Source organism: Halyomorpha halys, unplaced genomic scaffold, assembly GCF_000696795.3.
Source record: "Halyomorpha halys isolate HHAL.00 unplaced genomic scaffold, Hhal_1.1 Scaffold71.1, whole genome shotgun sequence".
Lineage (NCBI taxonomy): Eukaryota > Metazoa > Arthropoda > Insecta > Hemiptera > Pentatomidae > Halyomorpha > Halyomorpha halys.
The window spans coordinates 2,106,576-2,127,134 of NW_027107476.1; the positions used below are offsets into that span (position 1 = coordinate 2,106,576).

At 30.0% G+C, this 20,559-nt stretch overlaps 1 protein-coding gene and 1 non-coding gene across 4 annotated transcripts in view; one reads left to right on the top strand and one right to left on the bottom strand.

Moving 5' to 3' along the window:
• Positions 1-20,559, bottom strand: part of Cad96Cb (protocadherin Fat 4-like Cad96Ca) — a 194,479-nt gene that overhangs the window by 18,050 nt on the left and 155,870 nt on the right. The gene's annotated exons all lie outside the window — the stretch shown is intronic.
• TRNAA-UGC (transfer RNA alanine (anticodon UGC)) lies at positions 13,817-13,888 on the top strand. The gene has a single exon. It is a non-coding gene; the product is annotated as a tRNA-Ala (tRNA).

The following is a 20,559-nucleotide window of genomic DNA, read 5'->3' on the forward strand; positions in this document are numbered from 1 at the left end:
TGGAAAGAGCTTTATAATTAATGATCTCTTCTCGGCTAAGGAGGATTAAAGTTGTAAATTTTGTGGTTTGCGAGGAACTGGGCCTGTGTATAAGGAAGACTAGAAAATCTGAGGAGGCGATTCAATGCCTGAATTGTGACAAAAAAGTACCGATTTTAATGGTTTCAAGGAAAATAAAATTATAATTTTCGATTTTTGTACTTAAAACTTCTTCTCTCTCATCCCAAAATGATCTTTCATGAAATCGATCCCATCAAGCAGGAAGGAGTGAGAAATTTTTTATTAGACAAGACAGTGGTCGATAAATGGCTCGCGAAGCACACGCAGCGTGTTAGGTACTTTTGTAAACATTCCTTTCTATTAATATCTTTATTACATATCTTTTTTTATCAAGGTTTGCAAATCTTTACTCATATTCAGGATCAAAAATCTTATAAGTAGTTACGTTGTCATTTTGATATATATTCTTAATGCTATTATTTGAGCTTAATTGAAATATTTGTAGTGTACTCAACTTGAAAATAATATATCTAAAGATGAGGAAGGTGTTTTCAATTTAAATACCTAATACAAACGCCCTTGTTTATGGAAAAAACTCGTAAACTGTCCCTAATGTCTGTTTGCTAATGTGTCAATCTGAGCTTTCCAGCTACGTTTCCGGTCAAAACTCCTAAATAAGTCATGGTGTGCGTTTATGACAAAAAGACATTGATGCAAACAACTTTAATTCATAAAAAAAGTCATTTACCATGTTTTAGATCGAACGCCTAAACGAAATGTTCAAAATGTTCTACATCTATAATACATTTCATGCCTTATTATGTTTACAACTAATTTCTTATGCTCTTTTCTCAGTGGTCGGCAAACATAAGGGGCTAAAGAGCAAATTTCATCATTAAAGGCGTCGGGAAAAAATTAGAGCAATATTAGTTTATGTTTCTTATTATTGATTGTTTAAGAAATGTTCACCTTATGTAATTTATTGAATAAACAATTGATTTTTATAATCTCTATCTGTTTGGGATATTATCACAGTCAATTATTTCCATTGGTCAAGATGGTCTGTACGAATGCTGTGGAAAATAATGAAGCCGGAAGTTTAAATAAAATATAGATAAAGTGAGTTGGGGTAAGTGCTTATACAGAGAAAAAATGAGGATTTATGCTAATTTCTTTCTTTTTTTTTTCATTGGGAGAGCTACCAACGATAGTAATTTGAAGTAAACCCATCCTATTTTCCACACGATTTTAAAAATATATTATAATAAATAATTTAATTTAAAAAAAATATTATAAATATGTTTTAAATTGTAATATAAAAATATATTATAAATATATCCACTAAAATATTATCAAAGAGTCGACCAGGGCCCTGTTTCATAATGAAGGCTAATAGTTTTAGTTCAAAGTACAAGTATAGAAACAACATGGTAATTGCACTAATACTTTTTTTTTTCATAATAGGGAGGACTATTAGTGATATTATAGGAATTAAAAAATACTAAAGTACAAGTTACTATTGTACAAGTCAGTGTAATTGTATTAAGTCAAATCGACTAGACTAATAGTATTAGTTTGTACTTTATTATGTAATAAAAACATAATGTGAAAAACAATTATGATTCGAGGTTTATCGCTGTTCGTTCCTATTTTTCATTGATTATCCACATTAATTTTCATAATAAATGTACATAAGGCCATGAAAAGCCATGTTTCCAGAGGGATACTATAGCTTTATAAATAAATCAATAAATTGGAAAACTATAAGAAAAAAGTTTTCATTTTAGTTATTCGTCTCTTCTAAAAATTCTTTTTTTTTCTTTACTTTTCCTTCTAATCCTTTTATTTTACCGATGGGCTTGAAGGTGCGTCATGATGTAACTGGTAACGCTATGGGACCACCGAATGAAGAGATCTTCAATCGCATTCAATTGTAGTTCAAAATCTACCAACCAGATTGCATCACAATTCAAAAAAAAAAAAAAAAAAATAAATAAATCCCTAGTTAAAATCTGCGGTCTAGCTCACAATGTTTTTTATTGAACAAAAGATTTTTTATTCAGTAGACAAATCATAGCAAAAATATAATTACGTTTAAATGGCTTCAACTTCTTCAAGTTCTGTGTACAATTAGAAATTGATTTGAAAGAAACGTGGAAGGGTCAATATGATTTATATGGTATGTGGATTCACCAAGATTAATTTCAACATGAGGAGGAATTCATATGGAACGGATATATCAAAACAACAAGTTAAGTATTCACTGTATACCTACAAGTTCCATTGGTTGAAAAAGGTAATATTTAATTTGAATTATGTAACCATACGTAATGATACATATTAATTTAATGTTTTTATGATTTAGAGAGATCGGAAAAAAAAAAATTAATTTCTGGCTACAAAATTCATGATGGAGATTTCATGTCCTTAGTTTGCTTGTATACAGCTTTAATGATGTAACTGGTAATTATTATTGGATTGTTCACAATAATTGTTGATAATTATGTAATTAATCACATATTAAATGATTATTAATAGCAGTTCGCCTCATCGATCAGTTAATAAATACTACTATCGCTTCTGAAATGAACAATTTGCTGATTCAATGACAATCAAGGTCAGTTTCAGTTTAAATACAATCTTTAAGTATTTATTTTTAACAGGTGTTCTAAGATACAATTACTACATCTGCGTACAGAATATATTTATAACTCTTGATGTGTATAGGATAGCAGGTCCTTACTATTAACAAGGAATGAATATTCTTTTTTTAAGAAACAAAATAGGGCTTCCATTGTGATTGTGGCATGTCTTCATAGACGAGACAGCTGTCACCGGTACAGCAAGGTGCCCACGTGTCGCTAACAAGGCAGAGGACACACGCCGTCCTTGCGACACCGTTCATTTTCATAAATACAGCCTCCTAGATGAGACTATTTTTACTGGCAGGGTAAGATATTACAGGCAGTGTGCGGTGATTATACCACGGCGGAGGGCAGGTGTAGCAAGATGGCTGTGGTCACCCACCGTGCTTCCTCTTCTTCGGATCCTTTCCCCCCAGTCTCTTGCTCCTTCAAAGTATCGTCTGTTTCATTGAACTCTTTAAATTCGTCTCGATCATTGTAAGGTGAGTAGGACTAAGAGCATTTTTCGAAAAAGAGCATAAATGTGAGGACCTTTCTCTCTTTTTTTTCTTTTTGTTTTGAAGAACAACCATCGATGATGAATTAAAATGACTCCATCCTATTTACATTAAATTACCTTAAGTTGAAGCCCTACTAACAAAACGGATTTGAGAAAAAACCCCTTTTGGGCACTAGCCCTGAATATGCTCTTACTACGACTTGCCTAACAACATGTTAGTATATTGAATAGTATAGTATATAGAACTAGAATTAATTTGTTGAAATTGGGATAGAATTGTCAGACCTGATCCTTTTCAAACAATGGAAGTGAATATATCTGAAAACAAAAATTTTTAAAAGGGGAGAAAAACAAACAGAACCACAACTATAGAAACCAATCATCCAGATTTATAAATTCCAGAAAAAATAATTAGTAAACTTAAAATAATTATTTAACAAGTTGGATTAAGATAAAATGTATGATGTGGGTTATTTTTTTTAATTTGAAAAGATTACTTTTAAACATTTTAATTGAATAGTACTTAGTACGAACATATAATAAATTTTTATGAGTATTTATAGTTATTTTATTTAAAATTTGTATTTTACATTTTAATATTATTCCATGTTTGTTAAGACGAAAAAAAAAAACTGGTAACTTGAAGGCTGCATTTTCTTTTTTTTTTTTGCATGAAATATAAGGTTCATAAATTATTTGAAAATTAGAAATACATATTTTAAGTTATTGGAAATCTTTTTCATCATATTTCGTATATGGAGTCGTTAGAAATTTTTAAAAATGTATATAATACTTTTTATTAATTAATATACATAAACATAAAAACAGTTAAAATGAAAACAAAAATCAATTTACTTGCATTTTACCAATAAAACACTTTTTTTTTTAAAGTCTATTCACAGCAAAGGTGATGTTTGCCTAGTTATCTAAATGTGACCAACCTATTCTAACCAAAGAAGGGGAGGGGAAGATAAAGATTTTCGTTTTGGGGGACCGCCACTTAATGAAAAAAGTCAGCGTCTCCAGGCCGGATACGAACCGGCGCCAGACCGATAAACCTAGGTCATCTCAGCTACTGACGGCCTTAAAACATATTTTTTATTTATTTATTGACATTTACAACTGTATATAAAATACAACAAGCAAATAAACATATTTTTAAAATTGAAAACAAAAGCGAGTTTCGAAATGGATTTACACGGCAGACATCATTACTAATAATACATTTTATTAACATTTTGATGCCAACTATTTAAACCAGCCAAATAATTATTAACATTGTAATTTTTAACAAAAATTTTAATAACAACTCATTGTCTACAATTCGTTAAAAATGTTAATACAATTTTGCTATTGAGCAGTGTAAACTGTTGACATAAAAATGTTATTAACTTTATTTTTTAGAAATATCAAATTTTCCCCTTTTTTTATCTATAACCTTACGGGGTAACTTGATAATGAGTCGTATTTTTAATTATTTCTGGGCAAACAATTTTATAAATTTATAAAATTTTTAGGACATATCGGAAGTTGGATTTTATATTCTTAATTAATCAGTATAACAATACAGTATTTTGTTTGTGTGTTGATATGGGTTTTAAAACAGCTATAATAACGATAATTTTTAATTAGATGGCTCCAAAAAAACTGCTGTTATTATTAAGACCGTGAGAATCCTACAAATGAAAGAACAGGTGGTAAAGACGCTACAAAATTACCGGAAGTGACAGACGAGATCTCACGCACAGTGTTGAAAGTGATTCTGTATCTTCTATACCGTCCAGGATGATTATTTATTCTTCCTGATGTAAATAAATATGAATAGTTTAAACATTTTACTATAAAGAATGTTTTTGAAGGTTTTATCTCGAGAGCTTTATTCTTGTTACAAAATCGGACTTCTTTTACATATTTTAAACATTTTTGGAGCTAAACGTTTTTCGCCAGGGCACTCGTTTTGTGCTGAAAGAATTGTGTAACTCTTGTAAGGAACCACAAGGTCTTGTCGGGCTAAAAAAAATATAAAAATGTCATTAATATCATCCTTAGAGCGTTTGAGTATGCAAGAAAATAGGGAAGAACTGGACAGAGCAAATGTAAATAAAGTAAATGGAATGCTCAGTATATTTGCAGTTTTAATTTTAATTTTTTTGGTATTTTGAGAAAGTAGTATTCGCTTGAGCCACCCCATGGTGACGCGACATCCACTTTGAGTGCCGCTGTGATAAAGCGTTATTTAAAAACTTAAATAAAGTTTTTTGGACAGAACTGTTTTTTTTTTGTTGTAATATTTCGAAAATAAAAATTATTTTAATTTTTATATTTAAGTAACTAGGCACCGGTTCTACTTTTACACCATACACATGTTGGTAATGAAAAACTAAATAAAGTTCATAAGTATGAACACTTTATATTTAGGTTATTAGTAGAGACATAAAAAAAATCTCTTCATCCTTTAGTCCCTACATAAACACCTCTAGCATTTTGGCTCTTATGCCATATTCAGGAGAAACCTCTGAAAGATAAATTAGTAATAAAACTACAGGTTATACCTAAGGTTCTTTAACTAATAAATAGCATTTTTATAATGAACTAATTGAACCACATAGTGTTTTTACAAACTATACTAGCATGTGAATATGTGGTTTAATGGGTTTAATTTAAATATTTATTTCAAGAGTGATTTTAAGTCTTTCAATCAAGTTTTAGTGACAGGTCATTATGTTGTAGATGTAAAAATAAAAGTTACAAAATGATGGTCGGTGTTGCTGTTATTGTGAAGAACAAAAATAAGTAAAATTTATTTTTGATTGAGTTTTGTTTGTTTTTGTTCTTCAGTTCACTGACCACACCCAATACCTTCTTCTTATATAAAGATCTACAACCAATTCATCATTAAAAATTAAAAAGTTTAAACAAACGGAAGAAAGAAGTATTTAACAATAGTTTTATGAAGTTATTCAATAATATTCATTTCAAAAATGAATACAGCACAAGAGTTATCTTATTTGAAGCGACCAATCTTAGCTTATCTTAGGAATGCAATCTATTCTAACGTAACCAAGCTTTAACTATAAACACTAAACCATTTCTAATGAATACAGGTCAATTATACCAGTGTTCACTTTGTGAAATCGTAGCAATGAATGGAGATCAAATAAATACTTGTCTAGCTTTAAAGGACATCAAAAATTACTTCAAACCATCAGACTATACAATTTCAATATCAATTAAAATTGCTTTAAAACGAAACTTCGCTTTGTGATAAAAATTTCTTAACACATTGTTTTCGTTTTTAAAAATCTCTTTGATTGATCACCTCAGGATTTTGTTGTCTTTTTCATAAAAAATATTTACAAAATAATAGTTAAAACCGGTCACACACAGTAATACCCTAAATTATCGGACCGTTTGAAACTAATTTTTGATATGGCTCGTCGTATTCTGACGAATCGTAAATTGCCTTGCACGGTGCGTTAAAGATACAGCCGAACTTCAATCTCGGAATTGCTTTCATGTTTTCCCTAGGATTCCACTGCTGCCGATTTCTTTTCAATTTCTACTGCTATTATCCTTGCCCCCAGGTAGTGCGAATGGATGGTAGCCAGGATCCGAAGAGATCCGCCGGAACGACTCTTGATGGCCTCTATCATAGGCACATCCATCACTAGTCGATTGGTCTTTTCCTCTGTCCGTCCCGGTGATAGACCTTACAGGAGGTGGAAAGTGGTAGCGAATGGTCGATGGGGAAAGTCTATCGGTGGAGGTATGGACCTCGTGGATGAGTACGCCAGGATATCATGCCTTTAATTCCAATGGAAAGGTCTAGTCCATGGAGATTGGCTCGTGAATAATATTTTCAAAATATCATTTAATAGTCTTAATTTTTTATTTTTTCGAAAATATAACCACATCTGCACGAAATCCCAATTTTCTGGCTATAGCTTGAATAGGTTGATAACATGTATGATGGACCTTTCAGTTTTAGATGGAATACATTAGGGCTCTAAATGTCTTTAGAGCTTGAAAAGCCATTTTAATTATAATTAGTGTATTTTTTGAAAAGCTACCATCAATGATAATTACCATTGACGGTGGCTCTTCCAACAAAACAAATTTGAGAAAATCCCCCAATTTACGCAGCTGCGTTGGTATATGCTCTTACCCCCAAATTGCCTTAGCGTAATTAACATTACAAATATTTTTATTACACTACCTGTGACCTAAAACTTTCTTGAGTCAGAACATTCATGTTTTAAAAAATTTAATCTCTACATCAAATCACGCCATAAAATAACAGAGACGATCAGGAATTAAAATTCGCGGAACCTCTTTCTAGTCTAGATGCAGGAACCGGGTTTATTAATTTTATATTATACATTTATATTACAGTATCGAGCAGATCTAAAAGGAAAAAAAAATTGAATCAAAATTATGTTAAATAGTAATTGACGTTTCAACCCAAAAATACGTGAGACGATTCAATGTCAGTTTTATTTCTGCTAATTTATATTGAAATTTGTTTGTCTGATGGTTTAATAATGATTAGTGTTAAGTTTTGAAATTTGAACAAATTTAATTTTTTTTTTTAAACTACATTGTATATTTGTTTTTGAGTTGGTAATGCTTACAGTAGTAAAACAAAATATCTGATAGGTAACGTATTTCTTTATAAAAACTATTTTAAAAAATGTTAACGCATCTGTTTCATTCCTTAGTATAATAGTAATAGTAGAATAACAATAAAGGCCCCTGATTTTAATAGAGAGAGAAGAGAAAGAAATACTTTATTCATTCAGGCTGCCCAAATACATCGGGTAGCTACATTACACAGCATACTGATCAATCCGTGACTGGACAAATATAAGTTACATATTTTTACATGATATAATATAATAGAAAGATAACATTTTTTTTTCCCACAGTTTTCTTTTACTTTTCTTTTACAATTAATACCAGTCTACAAACTAACTACAAGTTTTTCGATTTATTCCTTTTTTTTCTTTCCCTTTTATTTCACAACCCCTATTTCATGTGACCAACAAATTTCCCCATAAAACAAATTTTAAAATAATAAAGTAATAACTAAAATTATACTTAAAATATTATACTTAAAAATAGAATAATAATAACAATAATATTAACAGTCCGTTATTTCTTTAAAAAGTTGATTCGTTACATTGCAGTATTAATCCAACTATGTACTCCTGTAGGGACGATATCCTAAAATGACACTGCATCGGAATGTTAGTTGGATATATTCTTTTCTTTTCTGCTATCTATCGTCGGTTTTCAGCAGCAGCAACTTCTTGGATCTATTTTTAATCATAAATAATTTAGTGACACTTTCTCTTAACAATTTATTATTAATTTTTTTACATTTATATACATCTTGAGTAACAAAAAAACAACACTACAATAGTGTAAAAAAACACTTGTACATATTTAAATGCTCTTTTTTTCTCATTTTTAGATGTAATCTAAGAATAGATGATGTTTAAACAATGAATTTAAAATTTCTACAAAATATATTTTACTTTGGTCGTATTACATTAATTATTAATTTGGAAATAATAAAATTTAAATGAATATATTAATAGTAATTATAATTAAATAATAATGCTGAAATTTAAGCAATATTTTCATTTTAATAGAATAATGGTAATTCATTAGGAGAGGAACTGTGCAAAGTTTACAAGGTTCTTCAGTAACTATCAGTTATTTATCAATTACCAGTTATCAATTATCAATTACCTCTTTTCCTGATCTTAAGCCATCTTGTTTAAAACAGCTGAATTAAGTCGAAATGTCTATTCAAGAATTTATTAATATCAGTTTTGTAGAGTGAATTAAAAAAAAAGAAAAAATATTTTAGTTGAAAATTGTGCAGAAGCCAAGGACCAATATTTTGAATAATTCATAAAACTGAAATCACGTACAATCATCTTTCATAAATGTTATCCAATAAAAATAAAATTTCTAAAACATTATACGTGTTTATTTATTTGATAATTAAGAGAGAAGTTATAACTGGTTCTATGTCAAAAGTATTAGTAGAATAATTTCTATAAAATATGTCATTTATTTCAATCAACCGGAATCGTTGTTATACCAGACCAAAGAAAACTTACAGAATCATAATCTATAATTTACTTCCCGGAACATAATACCTTCTAATTCTAATTGAATTAAAAAATGCTTCTTTGTGTAGAAAATCAATTTGTAAATTATTAGATACAGTGCCCGACAAAAGAAGACGCTAAACTAACAATTTTTAAGATTACCCGATGGGGGAATAAAAAAGACACCATGACAATGGCATTAGTGAAATTGCGGGTATTGAGTAAATAAACACCTAAGGATATAATCTGAAATAATTTATAAGTAAAAACATTCTTATCCAATACGAGTATTATTTGTGTTCCATGTTTTCTGGTTCAAAACATGATTCTTTTCTATATAATAGCGAGATTATTATATTATATACGTATGACGTACTCCTGTATAGACGTATACAGAACTCTTGAACTAGCGAAGAATCTTCAATGTTTAATATATTTGCAATTATTATTAATATTATCATTAAATCTTAGGAAAATAAATTTCCTTTAGATTCTTTCAATAAAAAAACCCTATGATGCTGGAAGTTGCAATTCATAAAAAATTTCAGTTAACATGTTTCATGTTTTACAATCGAATGCCTGATATTATAATTTTGTATTATTACTGATTTTATAATTTTTAATGTTTATGTTCATTTTTTTCCTTAACAGGAATTATTTTCTAAAACTGCACGTATTGATTGGTCATTAATAATATAAGAAGAATGGTGTTTGTAAAATGTTGTACTGAAGCAAAGGATCTCTTCTCATAATTTCAAAAATGAGTCAACAATTTTACGTACCCTTTCTCATATTTATGAGGTTATGTTATATGTCTTATGTTCTTTGTGTGTCATACTAGAGAAGGAACAGCGACTTGCCCCACAACGAAGTAAGGCATGGAAGGTATGGAAGGATGAAAAGTATGATTTGAAAACTGAGTGGTTAAGGAATACATCTCAAGATTCCTCACTTTATGTGAAACGAAGCTGTTTCGTTCGTTATCTGATATTTTACTTTTGAAAACTTATTTCTTTCAAGATTCTAGGAAAAAAATACTAATGATCTATTAACAACGAGCTTAAAAAGAAATCTGATTGTTCAGAATATGTTGTCAGTATTGACAATATCTTATTTTATACACTAAGGTAAACTATATCATTGACACAGAATATTAAAAGTAAAACATATGGTCACCCAGATCTTGGACTTGATGGAAAAAAGTAGTCCTAACGGAAGGGTAGCGTACGCTCTGCCGCTCAACCAAGTCATATTAGCAATTACTAAAGAACACTACCAACCGTACTGAAAACATGAACCTTACGACCTAATGGCTGTATATGGGATCGTAGTCATCACTAAAGGTGAGTTGGGTAGTAGGAATGGGTAGCAGGTGGAACATGGCACAGGTGAGTACCAGCAAGTGCGCCCACAGTTTTGTTTCGTTAATAAATTTATTGGCATCGAAGTCGATTTCAGCTAATTAGTCAATTTAAATGAGTAAAAATGAAAGTAGCAAGCTTTAGCAAAATGTATATTAAATTTACTATAACAAGGTCCTGATTTTCATGCAATACAAAACACGAAAATGTGAAGATAAGACATGAAAAGAAAATGGAAAATGCATTAAAAAAGCTATGAAATCAACCAAAAATGCAATTATTTTTATTGAAACATTCCAGTAATAAAACGGTAAAAATATAATAAATATGTATTGAACATATTTGTAATAATATAATGAATAATGAAATAATGAAATAACGGATCAGGTCCGTCTTTAACCAAGTGGGGGCCCAACAGATAATTTTCTGAACAAGTTTCGGTTATTGACAGAAATCATGAACTTATTAGTTAAAGTAATTATTATATTTAATATATTAAAAGTAATAAATAATAAAAAAATTAACAAGAGGTTCTTTTCTTTATTTTCCTTGATTTTTCCCTTACACTACCATCCTGCAGCCCTGACGAAGTGGGGCGAAACATTGGTTAATAATAGTTTTCTTTTACTATTTTGATACCATTATTGACCGCCACCCGGACTATCTTCCTCCAACTTAAAAGAAAATGTTATTTTTCTGAACTAGTTATATTTTTACTAAAAAATATTCATGATGCGATTCGTATAGATATTGGAATATGTGCTAGAAAATCACTAGGCAAATTATATGGAAAAAACAAGAAAACTCGGTCTTAGATTAAATGCAAGTTTTTAACAACTTTTCGGAAAACAAATTCAGAAATAACTTCTAGACTATGTCTTTATTTATGTATATTTTTTAGTCAAAGAAAAGACAAGCGACTCGCTGAATAGACAAGTAGAACAGTTTACATAAAGAACTATGTAAATTGTGTAACTAAGTCAATCATTTCTGTCTGGTGCCCCTATTTAGTCCTGGATTCAGCACAGTTACATCTTGGGAGTCGGCACTATATCTGGTGTAAAAATACTTGGAATAAATAGATAAGCTACTTGAAACATTTACATTGTCTAAATCTTATTATCAAAAATTAATTGGTGATTAAATATAAAACATTTAGAATATCTAAAAAAAAATTGAGAGCCGGGAAGTCTATAATTAAAAAGAAATGGAAAATGGACATTTGCATGAGACTTATCAAATCACTTTTAATCCTTTAACTTTGAAATTGTTTTTGCATGCTTTCAATCATTATGAAGCAGGCTATAATTTCTGTAGATACTATTGGTTAGTACAACTATCATTAGAAAATAGCAAATGGCTAAAAAAATTTCATTTAAAATAAATTTTCAATTTTCAAGTTTATCACTGTCCGCATACTGATCCACTACTAGATTCATTAAAATAAATTGATAAAAAAAAGTACAAGATACAAGTATTATTTATCAAAAATGAAAGGTAGTCGAATATTTGAACATTTATAATGGTAGTAAGATCATAAAGAACATATTTGAATTGAATATAGGATTTGAATGAAGCTGGTAAATGTCTTCTTTTACCTTGCAATCCAGATTTTTTTTTTCTGAACTCGAACCTACATCTGAAATCATTTCGAGTATTTTTATTCATCCACAACAGTGATATAATATTTTATATCGTTTTTTGTTAAATTCAGATATTTGGCAGTGCTTAATCTTAAAAGCCCACTGAGTTTCCTTAATTTATATAGTTTCCATAATTTTTTTTATTACAAACTTTCAATTCAAATTTATTTTTAAGATTTCTAATGTGTTTGGAAAATTTACTGAAATAAGATGTTACAAAATGGAAACATAAGTAAAGTAAAAAAAATAGAAGGTTCAGAGTATTAATTTGCTAGCAAAAAAAAAAAAATTAAGGACAAAAACCCAATCACTTCACATTGTTCAATAAGAGACCCCACCACATGACTCAGGTCAGTCCTGTAACGGAAGAAGTCATCATCTTGCCTCAATCTTCCTTTAATCCAAGAGATTCCCGAACTCCCGAAATCTTCAATATTATGGATATTATGTTACACCGAAACCTGGGAAAGATAATATTTATTTCGTGACTGTCCCGGATATAAATCTTGACTCTTCCACTCTGGTTAGGGTTGGACGGAATCCTCTCGTTATTTGAATATTTAGATTTTTTTTCCGGAATTTTCAATACTATAAGTAAGTTAAAACTTTAACAGCACTGTTTCTGATTTTCTTATCTTCTCGGCCTATTTATAAATTAAGAGGTTCTTGAGGAAACCAAATGCTTAAGGATGTTGAGTCCCAACTCTCTGGAGTATATAAGGACCTACTGAGCGGGACACAAACATACACCGTGAAGTTATCTCAGATCTCCACGCTACTTCATGGAGCGCTTCTTTTCTGGGTCAGGATGAAATTTTACTTAAACCACATCCCTTCTTTCTCTATCCTATCTCACAACATGACCGAATCGTAAATTTCACTGCGTCCTGTCTGACCAAACTGATTTCTTTTAGGGGTATAAATTATTTTCATAAAGTTTCAAACCAACGAAGCTGTGTTTGCAAGATTCGAAAAAAAAAATTATATTTAATAAAAAAATAATGGTATTGGATTATCTTTATCATTATAAGCTAGTAGTACTTAGAGTACTTAGTAATTTTTATAAATAAACTACTAATGAAGAATTTACTTCAATAGGTTTGAATGGTGGTTAGTTCAAGTACAAAGTTGAATCAATGAACTTTGAGTTGTTTTTCCTTTTTCATACAAGGATGACTGATCAGACTCAGCAAAAAAACTTCAGAAGCTGCAGGAAACTCGAAAGGGAAGTTAAAAGAAGAATTCCCGGAATTATGGGTGATTAGAAGAGGTTCTGGAACAAAGCGCATCCTTTCTATTTCCAACAAAAGAACTAATTTAAAATAAAAATTCCAATGCAGTTTTCTTTTTTTTGTTTAATATAGCCATTAAACCTTCGTAAAACACTGAAATTACCCATAATCACTTATCAAGAATGAAAAGAAAATTTTAAATTATAACGGATTAATTAATTTTGTAACACGATAGATTAAAAATTTTCTAATCTGATACTTATCCAGTATTATCTACAGTATACACTTTCTAAGAACCAGAATTGTGATATGGAGGGGATGTAGCTCAGTGGTAGAGCGTTCGCTTTGCATGTGAAAGGCCCCGGGTTCGATCCCCGGCATCTCCAATTACTTTTTTTTTTATTTCTAAAGACTTATTTATATTCCATTACAATTATATGAATAAAAGTTAAATTTATTTTATTTTAGGGAATTTTTACGATAAGTTCATTTTGTCACTTTGTATTATTTATATATACATACATACCTACAAAGTGTATAGTGTATCGGAAAAAATTGTAATCTAATCATAGAAGAAATATTTAATGAGAGGTTTGGAAAACTAAAAAAAAAGGAAATTAAATTAAAAATTCATTGATACAGTATTTAATGTAGGAATAAATATACAAATACTTACGTTATATATAATACTTCATACTGAATCATACTATACATCATGGTATAATAAAATGCAAATTGAAAAAAAAATAAACTATAGTATTTTAATTTAAAGTTGCAATTTAATGAAATAACAATTAATTTATGTTTTCATTTTAAGATAATGATTTAATTATAAATTTAAAAAAATCATGCTTTTCTGAATAATGACAGTACAGTTTCTCAAAATTGTGAAATAAAAATTCAAAATTTTGTTTAGAAACCATCGTTGAATGGAGATTAAATAAAATTCGACATCAGAATTTTATTTAATGTGTTTTATAAAATTTTATTTAGCATTCAAATAAATTCTCTTTGTTATTTCACTGTTTATCTAATAATAATTTTTTTTCACACTTATTACTTTAAATAATTAAAAAAAAATTATTACAAAAATAAAATAATATAATGATAAAACAAACAATTATCTTTTAAACTTTGAATACTTATTCAGTTACAGAATTACTATCGTTCAGTAAATTTCTTATTAATTTAGATTTTGCAATATCACCGTTAAATTTCAATTTAGTCTTTCTGTGACGACCCCGTAGGTTTCCAAAATTAAATTAGAAACGAAAAATTACTAGAATAGTTATAGAAATCTAGTAAATCATTTCTTGCCAAAATCAAATACTAAGAAATCTTATCGAACCGGGTGAATAGAATTATAATTTATAATAATAAATTACCCATAAAAGATCACTAATTTATTGGGCGGTTTCGCTCGAGATAGTAAGATTACGAGATAGCCCAGAAATAATAGGTGTACTAGCCTGCAATAGGTCATGATAGCATACACTTATAACGAGGTGTACCCTTCTACAGAAATGGTAATTGGTTTCCATTAGAGAGTATCTTGTTTCTTTAATGTTAGAGCAATTTCATCTCGGAGTACTGGATATAATAAGTACGAAAAATACTGCTTTCCAGCAATAAAATTAAATAAGGAAATATTCGAACTGAAAATATCGCAATTACTGAGAATTGTTATGAGAGGTTAGTTAGATGGTAATATGTTTTTTTTTGTCATATTTACCGAAAATGTAGGATAATTGCTTTCTTTCTCAAATAGATGTTTTTAAACAAGACAATCTGCAGCCAAACTTTCACACTTCTACTTTTCACTTACTTTAGGCATGTTGTAATAAATTACTATAATTAAAACTTAGAAGTAAACAATAACATTAAGTTTTGGAAGGAAAGGTTATAAAACAAGTTAGATAACTTTTTAATTAACATGAGGATAAAGATATTTTTAAAATGTAAATAGAAGAATAATATGTAGATAATTGACCGTAGATTAATGATTGGAGAAGTTTGTCGGGGGGTGCGGTCAGCAAAGAACAACATAAATAAACAAAACCATATTTATTTATTTTATGCAGACGTTTCGACCTGAGTTTCAGGTCTTCATCAGGGCTATAGAACAAATGTGATGAAACAAATGATATGAAATACCAGTGATAAAAATAGAAGTCAAATTAAAGTTTAAAAAACATAAAACCAATGATGTGTAAAATTATGGAACCCAAAGGTCAAAAAATTAATAAGAATGAAAAAAAAATAATAAAATAAATTATGGGTGCTTTAATAAATTAACTATTTGGGAATAGGCTAGGGATAGGTTTTGTTTGTTTAGTGATTGACTGGGGAAGCTTCTAATTGTATAAAAATGCTTTCGGATAGTAATCGGTTGTCGTGGTTAGGGACAGAGGCTAGTATGGAGGTATTGTCAAAATCAATAGACAGTTTGAGTGTTAAGCTATGTTCGGATAATTTTGAAGCCATGAAGTTACGGGAGAAGAGGGAATATTTGTGCTGGGTTATGCGGTCTTTAAGCAAATTTTTTGTTTCGCCAATGTAGGATGCATTACGCTTAGAACTGGAACAGGGGATACGGTACACAACTAATAGAATATAGAATAGAAGAAATTAATAAGAAATAGAAGCAATTCGATAGTCAGATTCGTACACCATAGCTCAACAATCCTTAAGTTTCATATTGAATTTTGAGCTCGCTTAAGTACCAAAATTTTCCCATACTATTGGTTAATATTTGAATAAGAAACATCGATCTTTGACCTACGTGGAATCTGAAATCTACAGATTTCAATTTCACTTAACGTAAAAATAACACTAAACATATTCCGTACTAGGTAAATGTTATTTGGTGCTACAAGTTTTACTCAACAGTTCATTTTAATGGGATAGAAGAACTCGATATAATAGCAGGCAAACTTTTCAGAGGTTGTTGTAGGCGAGTGTGTTAAGGCATAGAAACTGCAGCAGCGCCGGTTCCATACCAAATTGACTTTTATTTCTAAGGAATGAAAACTCGACCTACCAACTCAGATCATAGAATAGTAACCTGTGGAATAATACCTTACCATCGTCCCTATCCCTCTCTCCCCATATGCAAAAAAAAAAAAAAAAAAAAATAAGCAAACTTCATGAAGGCTTTAATTTTTTTATGGCCAAATTTCAAAGATTGGAGATTATGGAAGAAATTCGATATTGTAGAATGTTTTTGGCCTTCATATCCATGGTTTTTTGTTTGAGTTGGTAAATGTGCTAACTCCAAGGACCAGGGTACGAATCCGGTTGTGACAATTATTTTCTGTTTCACTGTAGCCTTGAGTCAGCCCTGTGGGTTCGGAGCCCTTCGGAGTTCACCCAGCCTCATTAAGTGGGTACCCGTAATTGGGTAAAAATTTGGCGATTAATCAGGATTATGACGAAATCACCTCCTTGCACAACCGTTGGTCTAGTAGTAGTAGTCCTTCTGCATCCCCTAACCCTTCATGGGTTGTAGCGTTACAGTTTTAATTTTTAATATCCATGTTTTTCATAATAATTACGAATGATTTAAAAATTATAAAATAAAAATGTATACTTAATTATGAAAAGAAAGAAAAATAATTTTTTGTGTTAGTTACCCTTACATATTACCTTACGTCGTTAAGAAAAACGAATAGGTAGTAGTTTCTCCTGTTGTTTCCTAAGGAAGTTCTCTTTTCAATTAACCGGATTTATTACTAAGTTATAGTTATGTTATGAAACAAGTTAATTCATATGGGAGTTGTTCCATCAATATAGTTGATTTGGAAGCCATTTTTTTGTGGTGGTGTCTAAGATTGAAGCCAATTTTGAGAGAAATTAGAAAATTATAGAATATTTTAGGCTTTTATATCTGTCTTCTGACAGTTATTTGAATTAGTTCATGAGGCATTGTCCATCTGCGGTTGGCGTATTTATATACTATCGATAACTATTAAAACTTTCCTCAATTCTGAGAAACTGATTTACTCCATTTAATCAGGATCAAATTAACGGCCATCCCATAATCAACAGAGCGGATCGACTGGCTACTAAGTTATGACATCTGGCTAAGCAATGGCACTAGGAAGATCAAAGAGTGATTCGGAACGGTTCGGAGAAATTGTTAAGTTGCCGCAACAGCTATGCACTTTTTTCCCCCGCTGAGCTAACTGGTTACTCTTTTGTCTTTGCGGCTACCGTGTCCACCAGGAACCGGTTGGTTCCGTAAAGAGACTCTACTTGTTCCACATGGAAATCTGTATTAGCTGATTTCTCAGTAGTGGACGAAATTCAGGGCAAACAGCAAGTTCAATGGAAGGATAATTTCCACCAAATTAGAGAAGGTTAAGAGAAACTTACCGTCGGATTTTTGCTGTTTTGACTTATAACTAAATTTAATTAATTCATTTAATTAGCAACTATAAAAAAATGTTTTGCAAGTAAGGAATATAATTGAGAATAAAAATAACGTCGTGAAGGTAAAATACATCGTATACTATTTGTGCCCGATAAGTGTTGATACTACTTGAATTAGAGGATTGGACTGTATTGTAAGTTTGTGGTGAAGCCTTTTTGAATTTAAATTAAAATCATAAAAAAGTAGCTTGAAATGTCATAAGATGGCTCACATAAAAATATAAACGAAAGAATTATAATTTTCCTAATATCTCATTGAATAGTTAACTAATACCACTAAACTAACACCTCTAATTACACAGTTTTAAAAAAAGAAATTTTTGAAAATTTGATTTGATAATTTAGCTGATTTTCATGTTCTTTAGAGTGTTGAAACCGAAAATGAACCCTATTTTCTACTACCATTTATAATGTTTATCAAATCTATGATGAATGATTTCCTCTAAATAAAATTTTCAAAGTATTAAAATGACTTTACAGTATATAATATAACTAATTACACCAATTGGATTATACAATATCGGAAGTCAATTCAAATTTGAGCTGGAATAAAATTTAACAATTTCTTATGATTAGAAAAAAATAAAACTTGTTTTTACATACGGTATCAAAACATTTGGATTTGGTCAAGGTTTATACGAGAAATAAAGGTTTCAACTTGAACTTTGTGGTCATGTTTATTTCTTGTAAAAATATTTGCTTTAATGCTTTTTCGAAAAAAATAATTAAAAAAATCTTATTTATTCATTTAATAATTTCAAATGGAATTATATACATCTGTGAGGAAAAGGGTTAAATAAAATCTCTTATTTATTCATTTAATAATTTCAAAGGGAATTATATACATTTGGAAGGAAAATAATTAAATAAAATCTCTTATTCATTCATTGTATAATTTTAAATAGAATTATATACTTTTGTTAGGGAAAGGGTTAAATAAAATCTTTTATTTATTCATTTAATAATTCCAAATGGAATTATATATATTTGTAAGGAAAATGGTTAATTAATCGTCAGAAATATGCGAACAGAAGACTTATTTACTTCAACTTAAATTTGGTTTTTATTTATTTAATTATTATTATTATTTTTTATTTTGTTTTAATTTAATTTATATATTTGTAAATATGGTGTAATTGAGCTTTCTGATGTCTATTAACATTGCCTATAGATATAAGACAGAATGTAAAATTACACAATAAAAAAATAAAAAAATCATAAACATCTTAAATAATATTTACTAATATACTTATATTATTTATTAATAATATTTACCTAGTAGAATCAGTATGTACCAATTTTTAACGCTTTGATAACATAAACATTTGAAGTTGATTAAATGAGTACCATAATTTTTTGTATGATCCATGAGGAGCTAAGATTTTTGTGCTATAAAAATCTTTACTTAATGAAAGAAAGTGTATTTCGTTTCGGAATGATCGAAAATTAAATTCTCACACTCTACACTGACAATTTAATAGCTATAAGGTCTAATTGAGAACTATACTGAGCGACAACGGAAGACGTCTGAAGAGAACACAATTCAATTTGCTGCCGCCAAAGAGAAGCCATTATGAACAGACGAAGAGACCACCTCAGTAGATTAAGCGATTCTGCGCCAACACAAAAGAAGTTGGTGGCCTGTCAGGACTCTCCTAGGAATGTATTCAGTGCCACTGAATGCTTTTATTGTCGTCCTGGTGGATTCTTCTACTGTTCGGTATCCTACAGCCGATTTTATCCCACGGAACAGTTAGTTAATGTATTTTGCTTTTTTTAAAACGACTTACTTGCTTCTCATACCCAGGTTTAACAAAAACATAACAGCGAAAAATAATCATCCTTGTTTGTCAGTTATTTTATTTAATTTTGTACCTTGATAGATACAGGTTATTTTACAGGATATTACATCTAAAAGATGAAAAAAAAAATGTAAATGATAACAATAATAGTACAAAAAAAAGAAAGAAATATAAATAAATAAATTACCTACATGATATTTAAAAAGAATTAAAATAATACAATAAAAAATGATTAAATAATAAAACAAATACTATATATACAAGATATTTTTCTGGAACTACGATCCTCCACCACTTCAGTCAACCAATTTCCACGATTTATGGCTCTCTCTTTCTTTCCTTCTCCCAACATCAACCGCCTTAGATCCAACCTCCACGTCGTCCAACCATCTGGTCTAGGGACTTCCTCTTTTTCGTTTTCCATTCGGTTTCCCATGTAGCATCATCTTGGGTATCCTTTGATCGGGCATCCTCTCTATATGTTCTATCCATTTTTTTTTTCTCATGACCCTATTCCAAGTCATTTCTGACATGGGGGGAGAGGGGTTATCTACAGATGACCAACTTATTCTAACCTTGGTGGAGGGTCAAGTTATATATTTTGTGGGACAGCCACTCAATGAAAAAAGTCAACGCCCCAGGCCGGATTCGAATGTGTCGAAAGGTGCCGTCCGCAGATCTCAGATTGGAAAGACATATGCCTAACCACCTTAGCTACGTACGGTCCATGTCCTATCCATCTTATTCGAAATCTATACACTTATGTAACGATGCTGGGTTCCCCCCAGTTCCATCAGCTTCTCATTCCTTCTTCTCCAAAATCC